The following is a 13,806-nucleotide window of genomic DNA, read 5'->3' as shown; positions in this document are numbered from 1 at the left end:
AAAAACAAAAACAAACAAAATAATACAAAACAAAAAACCCCAACACCATTGACTGAGGAGATACTGCACTTAACCTATAAATGTATTTGGTACAGGAATGGATCAAATAGTACAAAAGGCTCACAGAAGGCTTAACATATTTGGAGAAAGCGCTATTCAATACTAAATAAATATACAGCTTCCACAGTCATCAAAAGGAGGAACTCAAGGTGGGGGAATCTATATTTACACTGTCTTTGGGACATTGTCCCTCAGCCAGCCAAAGGCGGCTATGCCCCATATCGCTCCAAACAAATGCTTCTCTAACCTCCTGGACCACTGAATAAGCAGAAATCAGCTAGGAAGGCCTGACCACAGGCAGATAATTGTTATCTACTAATAATTCTCAGATGAATTAAGTTGAGTCTCCACCTAGTTGAACCACAACCCTTCGTTTTTTTTTCCCCCAGCCTATCTAAGAAATACAATTACATCACTTGAACCTTTGGGATGATAAAGGTGCTCTTAGCATTCAAGCCCAAGCAGGAAGGTATCTGTGCTTTACTGATCCCTGAGCTATTTTCTGTGCTATAAATTTAACACTTGCATGACTCTAGGGGCTTCAGTGACATGTATAACCTGGTTGTATTTAAGCAGTATTTAACAGTAATGCCAATAAATCCAGACAGAAATTTGAGTAGAGCAGAATGCAGAAGCATCCACTTCCCCAGACACGTATCTTAACTATTAGTAATGTTCATTGAAATCTTAATTCCCAGAGACTGAGGTAGAGGCAAGCTAACACAGGAAACAATAATGCTATCTGACATGCATGACCTTTTTGATTAAAGCAACTTGTCTTTCTTACAAAAGGCAGCTACTACAGCTCATTAACAGCTTTGCACTCCATTTTTCAAAACACTGTATCAACTAATTCATATTCTCTATTTCTGGTGGCATTTGGAAATGTCTCAATTTCCTCTTGAAGTTAAGGAGAGACAAGTATTCAACTGTAGGTCAGCCGTGATGGATGTGGTCTCATAAGTAACACACCCTTCCATTTCTACAGAATATTTTGGGACAGTTCTAGTCTCATTTCCCCTTCCCCTGCCACTCCTCCCCACCCCATTCCACCTCCTCCTCAAAATTTCTCTTTATCATATGACTTGGGTAGTACATAAATAAGGATTTCACCATCTTCTCCTTTTTTAATTGAACACACACATTCACATGCTTTGTAGAAAGACAGCGTGTTTAAAAAGAAAAAAGTGTTGCTGTCACAGGCTCTATCAGGACCCCAGGACACAGATGATTAACAATGCTGCTTTTCTTAATTCAGTTTTTATGTCTCTGTTTCAAAAACACCAGAGCAGATCATTGATCATAAACCAGGAATCCGAGACACAGCATGTTAGCATTAACTGTGGCCCACACAAGACAATGATTTTGGATGGTTAACCTTTCTCTTAATGTGTTTTTTTAAACACGAACATATTATGTCTTTATGTTGATGCACCACACAGAGTACCTGTTTTTATTGCATTGGTGTTTATCTTCCAATATTCACTATGTTTGTTCCAACAATTGACTAAGATTTACACTACAATTTCCTTGATAGAAAAGAGCTAAAACTTTCTTATTAAGATCATTACCACAGGGATTTAATTCACATCATTTTAAGTAAATTTCTACAGCCTTGTTCCTACCAGTTTTAAATACCATTCATGAAGATTTAGAGATACTTTACAAGCAGTGAAGGGCTGTAATATTTTTAAGTGAAAAGCATAATAGAGAGTTGCATTTGAAGCCTATAAAACTTAAATCAAGCTTGTTTCCTAGGTCACAGAGAGATCTACATACATACAAACTTACATGAATATTAGACATGATGTAATGCATATTAGTTTCTCCTCTTGTACAAAGAGTGGGTTAGTTGCCTGATTATATTCAGGGTTAATTTAGAACAGCTACATATTGAAAATGTAGTGATCTATTTGACACTGATAAAATAAGAGCTGTGGAAATGCTGTAAGCAAACAGCCATTGCTCAGTATTTGAGTATGCTACTTTGGGATATAAAACTGACAGCTTTTCCATTGCAAAGTCTTTGGTTAATATCCACAGTTATTTGGGCATATTGTGCAATAAAATCATGTTAAAATGGTTATGTAAAATAAATGAAAGCTGAATGTGTGTATTTCTGCAGTTTCCTCCTCGCTTGCTCGAACTGAAACCAGTTTTCACAAGAACACTGATATCTACTTGTCCATAGTAGGGGCTATTTCAGTGTTCTACTTCGAGCCTTATTGGCTACTGGAGCACTTTAAACCTAGACCCAAAGAGTCATCGAAGGGGAATGTCTTCTTCCTAGCTTTCATACTCTCAGAAGTGGTAGAACCATTTTATCGTGGACTTTCAGCAACAATAACAACACAAGAACTGCCTCCAGGCAGGAGACAGGACTGGGAAAAGCCAGCATGAAAGGCAAGATATTACAGAAGTTTATGAACAACAAACAAGAAGTTTGGAATGAAAATGTAGTCAAGACTCTTTGCTATAATATTGAACCTAAAAGCTATTTTAATTGCCATAGCATTTTAATAAGTAGCTTTTACAAAGATTTTTGAAAGAATTATTAATGATGCAATTACTTTGTTTCATACAAGCTCTAAGATATAATAGCCATTGTACAGAGGCAACATTAGGCATAGGACCTGCCTCAAAGACTTTAAGTGCCAAGTAATAGAATATTATTGTTGCAGAGGATTTATTACTGCAGTATTTCAATATAAAGATATTGTAAATGTTGATTCATCTCCTGCTACATTAACAGACTTGCACATGATACTGCATGAAGAAAAAAAAAAAATGATAGACCAATTACAATGAGTATTTCCAGCACACAAACATCTGCTTAAAAAACATGGTCATGACAGCAAGAGGCTAGCAAAAGCATAGTTACATACATATTTCTCAGAACAAAGTAGACTCAGAAAATGTGCCTCCTGTAAATGGAATCATAACATTTATGGAAATTCAGCTCAAATAAATTTGAGAGAGTAAGCTATTAAGAGAGAGTTTGCTGACCAAACTGAGTAAAATATCTATTTAGCCTAGACAATCTCAGGCCATTTTTCAGTTCCCAAAATAAACAAAACTAGTCTTGCAGAAACCAAAACCTTCATTTTTTTCATTTAGCTGTAGTCATGTCTAACAGATCAGGCAAAGAATGGGACTTCCTGACAGTAAGCAGGTGCTTTGCTTTTTCAGATCCCACTTCCAGGCATTTACCCTTATTCATAAGTTATACACATGTGATAACTCAGGGTTTTGATGCCCTGCACAATGATTTCTGTTCTTAATTTGAATCTGCATCTGAACTCTCAACAGAAGCACCAACCAAAACAAGGAGATCCATGTTCTTATAGTTAACACAAAAGCAGTACTACTGCATTTGAAAGAGTTTCATAAGCCTTTAAATACACAACTCCATTACAGGCTAGTGTGTGAAACTATGATCTTGAGGAGCTTAAAAGGAAAGTATAATAACATTGTTATTATCTTGTTATTTTTTATACCTACAGATACATAAATATCACTATTATTCCTCCAGGGGAGGCTGCCAGTAAGCATTCTTCCAGCTTCTACAGGAACATAGCATGGTATGAGAGGACTTCTCGGTGCATATTTATGCTTCTGGAGTGAGGCAGGAGAACTGTATGCCTCCCTGACTTCGCACTACTGACCTGTAGTTTGCACTGCAGTACGATGACAAAGAGTATGCTGTGTCACTGTATCTCTACCTCTTAATCCTGCTCCTAATTACCATGCACTTAAACTTGCAGCTCAGTGTCGAGTTCTAATCTCAAGTTCACTTCCTCTATCATAGACTCTTTTTCTTCATCTCTCCTGTTCCTGTAGTGAAACAGTTTTATCATAAAAGGCAAATTGGCAAGAGACTCATGAACATGCAATTAAAAAGGATAGATATATTGCATTTATCAAACTGTATAAGGCAATAATCAAGAGATTCAGACTACAAGCTACTGTGAATAGAACAGTGCGCATTATGTATTAACTGCGGCAGGTCTCTTGGGCTTTGAGATTTTATCAAAGGGAATACATAGAAAGTAATTCCTAAAACTGAAGAAAAACAAGACTTATGTAGAGAAGATGAAAGCATGAGTGATATGGCAAAAAGGAAACTGCAGAAATTCTATTATTAAATATTGAGTTTTTCCCCCTACAATGAGGATTTTTTTGCTGGAGAATTGTAATGGGTTCTGCACAGTTCAGAAGGATCAGGAAGCAAGTGACTGCATACATAAAAACCACAGCTGTCCAAAAAAATGAGTGGGTGAAAGGTCTTAATATTTAAAACCTCACAAAACAAAATTATGTGCATCAACATCAGCATACTATTCAAAGCATGCAAGTTTCTTCACTGGAACATCTGTGTTTGCTTTGAGGAAGGCTAAGGAAGGAAGTAACTTCAATCTTTCTTGCCCTCACCATGACCATGTAACAACTCAGTGTAACATGACCACAGGTCAACTATAGACAACCAGGGGCAAGTACAGGGCAGATAAAGGAGGTCATTCTGCTTAGGTTAGAGAAGCAGCTGCTCAGAATAATTGCCACGGGTGGCCCCAACACTTCTCACCAACAATATGAACAGAAAAGCTATAGTTCTAAGGAATTCCCAAGGCACATCAGCCTTGAGGAAAGTTGTAGGGGATAATAACCCAGCTTCATAAACTAGCTGTGACACCAAAGTCACTAAGGAAGATTTCTGTTGTTAAGTACAATGTTAATAGTGTTTTTGGCTGTGGATTGTTTGTTTTGTTTTGGTTTTTTTTAAGAGTGTTTAATAAAAATCATCTAAGCATGAATATTTTATTTTTAAGTCTTCAAGTAATAAAGTCATTTGAGTAATCTGACAAGCAGGAAGATACTGTATGCAGTGACCCTCACAATGAGGAGTGTAAGCACATAAAACCAGCAGCAACCCATGTAACTCAGTTTTACAGAACGCCCTCCCCTGAGATGCAGCTACTGCCCAGGAACTGGTGATACAAAATCTGTATGAAGAAAACACCTTACCATTACTTGCCTTAGCAGGTAAACTCCATCGCATGAATCTGGACAGAGGGGAGAATACCTGAACTCTAAGAGTCTTAGGCAGTGCGTACTATCCAGATTAGCCAATGCAGAGGCAAATTCACTGGGAAAATGAAGGAATGGCTGTCGGCCTCCAAAAAAACCACTCTGATGAAGTGACTGGAATGTGAAGAGGAAGAAGTGGATACTACTGATGCATCCAGTTTGGCCAAGTACTAACTAAATACCAACTGTGTATGTTCACACCAGTTTGGTAGCAACCAGTAACTGCTGTTGTCTCTGAAACACTGCACCTCAAGTTTACTGTTTGGCTGTTCTCTACAGCCTCTTTCTTTTTGTCCCCTGCTGAAGGCATATGGAAGAGAATTTAATTTTCCATCCTGCTTTCTCTATTCAACTTGACATTTCTTTCAGAAACATTCCCTCAGAATCATTTCCATAGCTGCTTTGTTCAAGAGAGAAATCAGATGATTATGGATTGCCATAATGGGTCTGCCTGTGCCAGTCCTGACCCTTTCAGCTCTGGAACTTGAAAGATGCTAACACCAGGTTGAGATTTGTATTGGGACTGAGACCAGAATGGCAGTTTTATCCCAGAAAGCCTCTCGAAACTTTTATTACAAGTGCTTTCCTGGTTTCACAATTTCCTTCTTACTTGCCTGAAATCATAGAAATACACAAGTGGCCCTAAGTTTTTGAAAGACATGAGGTAAAACACTGTCCCCACTGAAGGCAAGCACTCAAAAAGTCTCCTTTCCAAGGAAGCTCAATAATTTCTGCATGGGCCACCTCATCCCTCTTAAGGGATACTTTCCTTTCACTAAGTGCAGTTGCCACTCTATGATGACTCAAAACAGGGCAATTTCTCATCCTAGGAAGCTTACAGAAGAGTAAAAATTGAGGGGTGGGAGGAGGAAGGATGATTATCTGAATTTCTGTCTGTGTCCTCTTGGGGTTAATATCTGTCTGGTATATATGTAGTCACTCATTACAAGGTTGGGCTGAAAGGAAAGAAAAGATCATTTTTTTATTCTTGTATTGTTATATTATGCTTTTATTCCTTTCCTATATATTCTTTAACAGATATATTTTTCAATGGACCTTAGCTTTCTACAGCTACAGGAATTGCACCACTAAGTGTAGTGCTAACAAACTGCCAAGGCTACATTGGATGTCTTAATTCCAGAAGAATATCAAATGACAAGTTACTACTGGGGAAAGTTCTAATAAGTTCTAAATTATTTTTTTTAATTTACTATTTAATATGTTACACCAGAAGAGGATTCCTTCAGTAAAAACAGCGGATGGTGGGTTTTTTGTTTTTTTTTTTAATTTCACTTTATTGACATTTCAAAATTTTCCTTCAAGGACCTCTGAATTCATCTACAAGTCTTGTCCTAAGGGAAGAGAACCAGACTTCTTTCTACTATTAGTATTTCTCCCTTGTCAGCTTACTTTTTTTTTTTTTTTTTTTTTTTTTTTTTTACCCTATGCCAGCTGCAGCTCTTAAGTTTTTACAATTATTTGACCACAATATCAAAGAAATCCTTTGGGAACAATCTGTCCTGAGTTTCTTCTTCAGAACCCTGTGGGTCAAGCAACAACACCTCTCAGCCTTCAGCAAAGGGAGAAGTCTTTGAGGAGGGAGATGAGTAGATGAGTTCTTAAGCCTTAGTGAGTTTTTTAATTTTTTTCTTTTTCTTCCCTTTTCTATCACTTCAATTTCTTTTCCGTTCACAGTTCTGGAAAGGAAGAGCTATCCTCTTGCATTAATCACTTCTTCAGGGTCACTGTATGAAGTCTAAGCCAGATTCTGCATTGCTAGTGCATTAAGCACTTTCTGTTCAGTGGCTTGAAAACCCTAAGTTGTACCAGAAAGGAACCCTATGTCTTTTGTGAGGTCACAGTGATGTGCCTCAATATCTTTGGTGGAAACAATTCAAAAACTCTCCGCGAGTTTGCTAACTGTAAGGCATGTGCCAAGTAAGGAAGGACAAGAGAGCTTCTTGTTTATTGGCCTTCCAATTTTCACATTCTCTATCTGGATTGAAGAACTAGGGAGGAGGTTTAAAAGTCTTGCCCCACATTTTTTGCTGTCACTTATCACAGAGTATTTTCTTTCATTCGCAGTCCAGTACTCTCTTCTCTGTACCAGCCTTGTTTGCAGAGAACACAAAGCTGATAATCTAGAGACAGACCCAAACTGTGCTCTACTAGCTGAGGGTTCCCTTTGTGTTATTTTGGCCTCCAATTTGCTGTCCATCTGCTTGACTGCAGATTTTGCAGGAGCTCAAAATGCTCCTGTTGAGGCAAAGGGCTGGCAAACAGTTCTGCTGTTGATGAAAGACGATATCCTATTTTTCTTAGCCAGCAAGAGGCATATAAACAGTGAATATCAGAAATTAAAGTAGATGCTAGGGTTGCTGAGGAAACTTCAATTTTTTTTCATGGTTCTTTTTAACTGTTTTATCTACTGTAGTTGATGTGCCCTGCTAGTGACAACTTCCCCCAAACTGAGACAAAGATAATTCTTATATATCCAAGCAATGGACTGGCTATGTAATGCCAGCAAATGATAGAACGGGAGCTTTGTGTTTTAAATTGAAACCAGGGAAATTTTCTAAAGATCCTGCAGAGCATTTAAATACATATGAGATCAATGCATGACAAGGACAACTTTCATAGATTCGGAGTCACACAATCAGCATGGCTGGATCAACAAAAAACACAACTAACTTTTGTTTCTTTCTCTTGGTTACTGAATTTTGTTTTGTCTCAGGCTCATTGATAGTACTATTATCTAGGTCGGAACTGACAGAAGTAGGAGCCAGTTATTTCAGATTGTATTCAGATAATTTATTAAAACCCTAAATACAGTAGATGATTTAACAACCAGCATCCAAATGGTGATGGACATCCAAATAATCATCCAAATACAGGGTGTGGTTTGGTTCTTTCAGAGTGAGGATCACACTACTAGCAGCTGCAAGCCTTTGAATCACATTCTCCAAAAAACATTTTCAGGACTCCATGACTCAAATCAGGATTAAGATCCTGGCTGGTTGTGGTGCACTGGCACTATGCCACACACCCTTCCTATGGTGTTTCAAAACCCTGTTTCTTTACTACTCTTATGTTGATCAGAAACATTGGCACAGGGTCCAGCTAAGCTGAGTCTCATGAGGTAATGAATGAGTCAGACCACTGGATCTTTACAGTGCCTAATCCAGGCTCCTCCACCAGGCAGTTCTACTGGCTTAATGACAGAGTGAGGGTCTGTTGAAGCTGGATAGCAAGAAATCTCATTTATGCATTCTTCTGCAAGCATCTCCAAGAAGAAATAGCAAGAACAACACAGAATTAACTGTTGGGTAAATAAAAAATATTCCAAGCAAGTGAAAACAATAAGTCTGGAAAAGTTCATAGCTCCAAAAACCTTCTCCTTTTCCTTCTCCTTCCTCTCCCGCTCCAGCTCCAGCTCCCGTCCCGTCCCACCCCATCCCATCCCATCCCGTCCTGTCTAGTCCCATCCGGTCCCGTCCCATCCCCCATACAAACACTGATGTTTCCTTTCTTTCTTCTTGACTGCCCATTCACCTGTTCATCTCAAGTCTCTCTGAAAAGAGAAAAGGTAAGGTAGGAACTACCAAAGACAGGGGGTGCTTGAGATAACGGCATCAAAATTTCAGAATTTTCTGTTTCCTTATGCACTTTCATTGACTTGAATGAAACAATATACACCACTCTAATGAATGAAACAATATACACCACTCTAAGTTTTCATCCTAAAATCTAATCTGGTTTTATCCCTCTCCCTCAGTGGTTAAGCGGAGGAGGGATTTGGAGCAAGAAGACATAGTGAATTCCAACAGGTGTAATTAATGTCAAGTGTTACAGCAAGTGGCACTGCTTCCCTGCTTTCTCCATGTGCCGGCTGCCTGCTGTCACCTTCCTAATGCTACATCCATCTATTGAAGGATGGCCTCTTCAGTTCACCATGTTTTTTATCTGAGAGACTCCCTTCTGCCACTTTGTGCCTCCATCTCAAGGAGGGTGCCTTATTCCCCCTCTTCTTTTTCCCCTGCCACCACGCTCTCATTGTTTGTGTCAGAAGAAAGAATATGAATCACAAAGCCTAGATTTTCCAAAAAGTACTTAAGCATGCATTATTATATTAACTAGGGCATAGGTTCCTAAAAATATTTGAGTAGTAGTTCTTTGGTCTTTCTGGCACATCTCATCAGCCTTAAAAAGCACAAGAGTTTTCTTGTTTTAGCCACTAGAAGACGCATCAGTCCACCCTGCTAGAAAACATCTACAACAATTGATCCTCAACTGTTCCTATTCAGGAAGGAAAGGGTAAAAAAAAAAATAGTTAGAATATGTTAGCTGTTTATATGCGTAATCACTTCATCATTATGGAAAAGTACAGTAATTGGAGTAAAGAGCATGATCAAGCAATCAGATAGAAAGAGTCATAACATGCACAATGTTAGGGAAACAGGCTGTACTGCTATCAAGCTCGGTCCAATATGGAAAGGTAGATATTTTTCCTTTAATTCAAATGGAGTCATCACTAAGATGAATGGTTGTCAGTTACAGTTAATCTTTTATTATTGCCAGATTAAAAATAGTATAATATAGGATTGTGGGCTGTATAATACTGGAAAATGTATGCATCCTAAGGTTGATTAAAGACTATACACATGCAAAGTGTAGTCCTGTTAATCATCCTCATTTTCCAAAACACTTACTCTTCCCACCTCTTATACTTCTTTTGCTAAAGTATTAAATTTGGCAAGCTATGATCTCCCACTTTGAGAACTTAGCTTTAAAAATACAATTTTATCTCAGAACATGTATTGTTATAGAACCTTCTGAAGTTTTGGCCTCCAGTAGTGGGGGAAAAAAAAAAGAGAGAGAGAGAGAAAGAGAGAGAGAGAGCAAGAGATTTTTCTTTTATATTGTAAACACCATTGCAGCTTTAAATGGCACTATTGTCATTTACTTCCCCAAAATATAGACTTTTTAATCTTCAATGCTTCTTAGGTGTAATTTATCTTTTAAATTGAACACTGACTCCAGAGCCACGCAAAATGTTATACAGCTGCAACCAGAACATACTGGGTAAAAAAATGCAACATTTCAGTTTTACATAAAGCAAAACAGAAAAACAATCTGACAAGTAAACACAGAGGACCTGATTTACACTAATGTAGCTCAGCTGAAATCAACTAGAATGACTGACTAGCAAATGAGCCACCTTATATTAAAAATTTTCAGCATTTTAATTTTGTGTTCTAGCATAAACAAATAAGCCCTCGAAGTATGACATTCTCCACTTTAATGTAGATCACAGTCTAAATTTATCTGTTTAGCAGAGCTGCTACCATTTTGCAATGCTATAAGTAAGACTGAAACAGCGGAGTTCTTCACCAAGACTCTCTTTCCAATCATCCTTGCCCAAATTTCCTCTTAGTTCTACAGCATCTCCTTGGATGGAGAATAGCCCTTTCCTTGGATGGAGAATAGCTTTTTATTCTAACTCTATCTTGCACTTCAGAGAACTCATTACACTTCCTTTATTTTTATCTACACTTCCTTCAATGAGATGTTTCAGCAAAAACTTCACCCAGTCTTGTTAATGGAGAATATTAACAATGGAACTATATTATTGATGGGATCAACATTTGTTGTTAGCTTTTCCATTTTCCAAGAAGCAATTCCATTGTTTAGAACATTTTGCTGGGAAACATTAATTTCTCCCAAAACACATCTAGTTTTGTCATAAACTTGGTCATTTTCCCTAAATGTATCTAGTTTTCCATCTAGAAGTTTATTTAGACCATCTTCTATACTACCGGCTATGCAGCTATTAGGTCAGTAGAATTCAATAATGTAAAATACAGTGCTCTCATTTTCCTGTTCAATGTAAAGACTATCATAACTTCAATAATTCCCTAATCAAATGCTCACTTTCTAAATCCTCAGTAAGGATATTTTTACTAACTTGAACTCAAGGGAGAAAGAATGTCTTCGTCTTTTCAGGATTTAAGTGTGATTAACTAGAGTTACCTAGAGCAAAACACTGGCCAAGGAATTTCGTCCAGTGATTCCTTATTAAAAGAACAGCTTTTATAATAATAGCCTATGGGCAATTTCTTAAAAATGAAAAATCATATCATCTTGCATCAAATAGCTGATGTCAGAGTTACATCTACTAGCCGGAATTCTATACTGATCTCTTCTTGTTCCCAAGTGAAATCTTAGGTCCAACCATATATGTTTCTCCTCTTCCTTGCCACTTAAAACTGATCCATGATTGACTCACCCTTGAAGATGTAACCAATTAATAACCCAAAACAAAATTGCCTCTGGTGAAACTAAGAGCTTGTCCCCTTCCTTAGATCACTTACAGAAAAAAAAAAATCATGAAAGGGATATTTACAAATTCAGATTGAAAGAAAGAAAACATTTACAGTAAAAATGTCTACAAAATCTATCTTTTTAAAGCTCATCAAAAATAGCACACGTTAGAACAGCTGGAATATTTGTTATGATTTTTTTCCATTTTCATACATTGTTTGGGTCACTAACCACATCTGGTCTATGCTCATCCAAAGCCTAGTCTGACTCATGACACTAAACTCTAACCATAATGGTCTTGTGTTGCCTGTGAAAACAAGCCAACCACTTAATTTGCCAACATAGTATTATTTCAAGCATGCAGCAAATGATTTTAAAGCAAACCTTCCCTTCAAAATGTGCCAGGTTATGTTAAAAATCACATACAGAAACCACCATTTAGAAGTGGTTAGCTTTAAGTGTTTGAACATTCAAAGATCATATAATATGATGTAAAGGATGTAAAGTTTTAACTCTACTAAAATTCAGTGAAAGTTCTTCTCCTGGCTTCAGCAGAGACAGCTTTCAAGACTGCGTAAGCAACCAAGGTACCTTCATGCTTATATTTATATGTATATATTAAAAGAAAAAATAAACACCATGTTTCAAGATGAATAGCTCTTCAGTCTGGGATATAAGCCTAGATTATTTATCATTTTCTTTAGTATCTATATACTTCTTCTTGCCATATCTCTATCTGTTTCCTATCACTGGACTGAGGAATGAAATCTTTGCAGTTGAAACTCTCAGGATCATTATTTGGTACGTGCTAAGAACATTATCTAGTTTAGGATTCCATAATACAAGAAAGGCTATAGGCCTCTAAGTCTCCAAGCCTCAAAAGACCAGAGTACTAGTCCAACAGCAATCTTTGTCAACCAGAAGTAATACAAATCAAACTGCAGCTTCCCCAGCAAGCTACAGCCTCTGTAGATGTTATTATTCAAGATATTCACTCACATCCTGGTTTTCTCACACCAGGATGGAATTTATTTTTACACAATCTCCCTCTGACAAATCAGCCCACTCCACAAGATTATAGGGAAGATGGCACTACAAAATAACACCTACTTAAGTCCTTAATCCTCTACTTACCTTCAAATTCAACAAGATTCTCTTTGCTCCATGCATCAAACTCCTATCACAAAAAAGACTCATAAAATAACCACATCCAGTGGTGAACCTCCCACACCGAGATTGAAAAACCAATCTTAGTCCAGCCATCTTCCCACACAGTCTGAATAACAGTCCTGAGATGATAGCAGTGCGCTGCAGAAGGGGGATAGAGAAATAACTCATAATGGAATTTAATTTAATCCACCCACCTATGCAAACCACTCACCCTTACTAGAGGTGAATTAATACTTGCAACTTTTTTAAACCTTCTGCCACTGAGACATCCCTTGTAATGTGATAGCTAGGCCTACATAGGTGCAAAATCTTTTCTTTCTCATTTTCACATAAAAACTCACCAACCTGGATTTGTCGGAGCTTTCAGTAAGGTCCATCTGGAGATACAGTGTAGTATTGAAGTGCAGTTTTCCTTCAGACTGGCAACCACATTACTTTCTGTTAGGATAAGGCTAAATCATTGCAGCATTCAATACCTCTCCACAGTATCTTTTCCCCCAGCTAGCTTGTCCATAATCTGGAAACACTCAAAACATCTAAGGTAACAGCAATACAAAATACCATAAACTTAACTTCCACACAAGCAGTTCACACAGCACACAGCAACAACACAATAACTCTATTACAACCTTCACTTACCCTAAACAAAAACCAGTTAACACCCTTACCCTCTACGACCAGTTACCTAGGCTAATATGGAAGGGAGACATACTCATTCTAATCAAGGAAAATTAGTCCTAAATCAAACTATGAAAAACCTTTTCTAATCTTTTACTTTCCTCATCTCTGGCAATCAGATGGCCTTGCTGCTATACATACTAAGTGAAAAGCCATAAGGCTACAATTTATATTTAGGGTCTTTCTGACTCAAAGAGTACCACTTCTCTCTGGACCCTGAATCTTCTGATAATACAGCAACTATTACACAAAAAACTTCTGCAAGATTTGTGCTCCTGAGCAATCCTATACTGCTTGTGGTTTCTGCTCCTGATTAATGTCATTCAGCCATGTCTCCTCCTGAAGTGTACAAAAAACCCGAGCACGTGTAGAATGGGTGTTTACTCAGCAGTACCATTTATCTGAATTGTTTCCTTAATTTTAGCAAACTTCCACTCTTCAATTTCCAAAGCACAACTTTCATGCTAGATAGAGCAAAATGTGCTTTAAATA

General features: G+C 37.6%; 1 protein-coding gene across 2 annotated transcripts in view; it reads right to left on the bottom strand.

Moving 5' to 3' along the window:
• Nucleotides 1–13,806, bottom strand: part of NKAIN2 (sodium/potassium transporting ATPase interacting 2) — a 544,824-nt gene that overhangs the window by 456,364 nt on the left and 74,654 nt on the right. The window lies entirely within an intron of this gene.

This window comes from Dromaius novaehollandiae, chromosome 3, assembly GCF_036370855.1.
Source record: "Dromaius novaehollandiae isolate bDroNov1 chromosome 3, bDroNov1.hap1, whole genome shotgun sequence".
Lineage (NCBI taxonomy): Eukaryota > Metazoa > Chordata > Aves > Casuariiformes > Dromaiidae > Dromaius > Dromaius novaehollandiae.
Note: the sequence above shows the minus strand (reverse complement) of the source record. Positions and strands in the feature narration are given on the sequence as shown.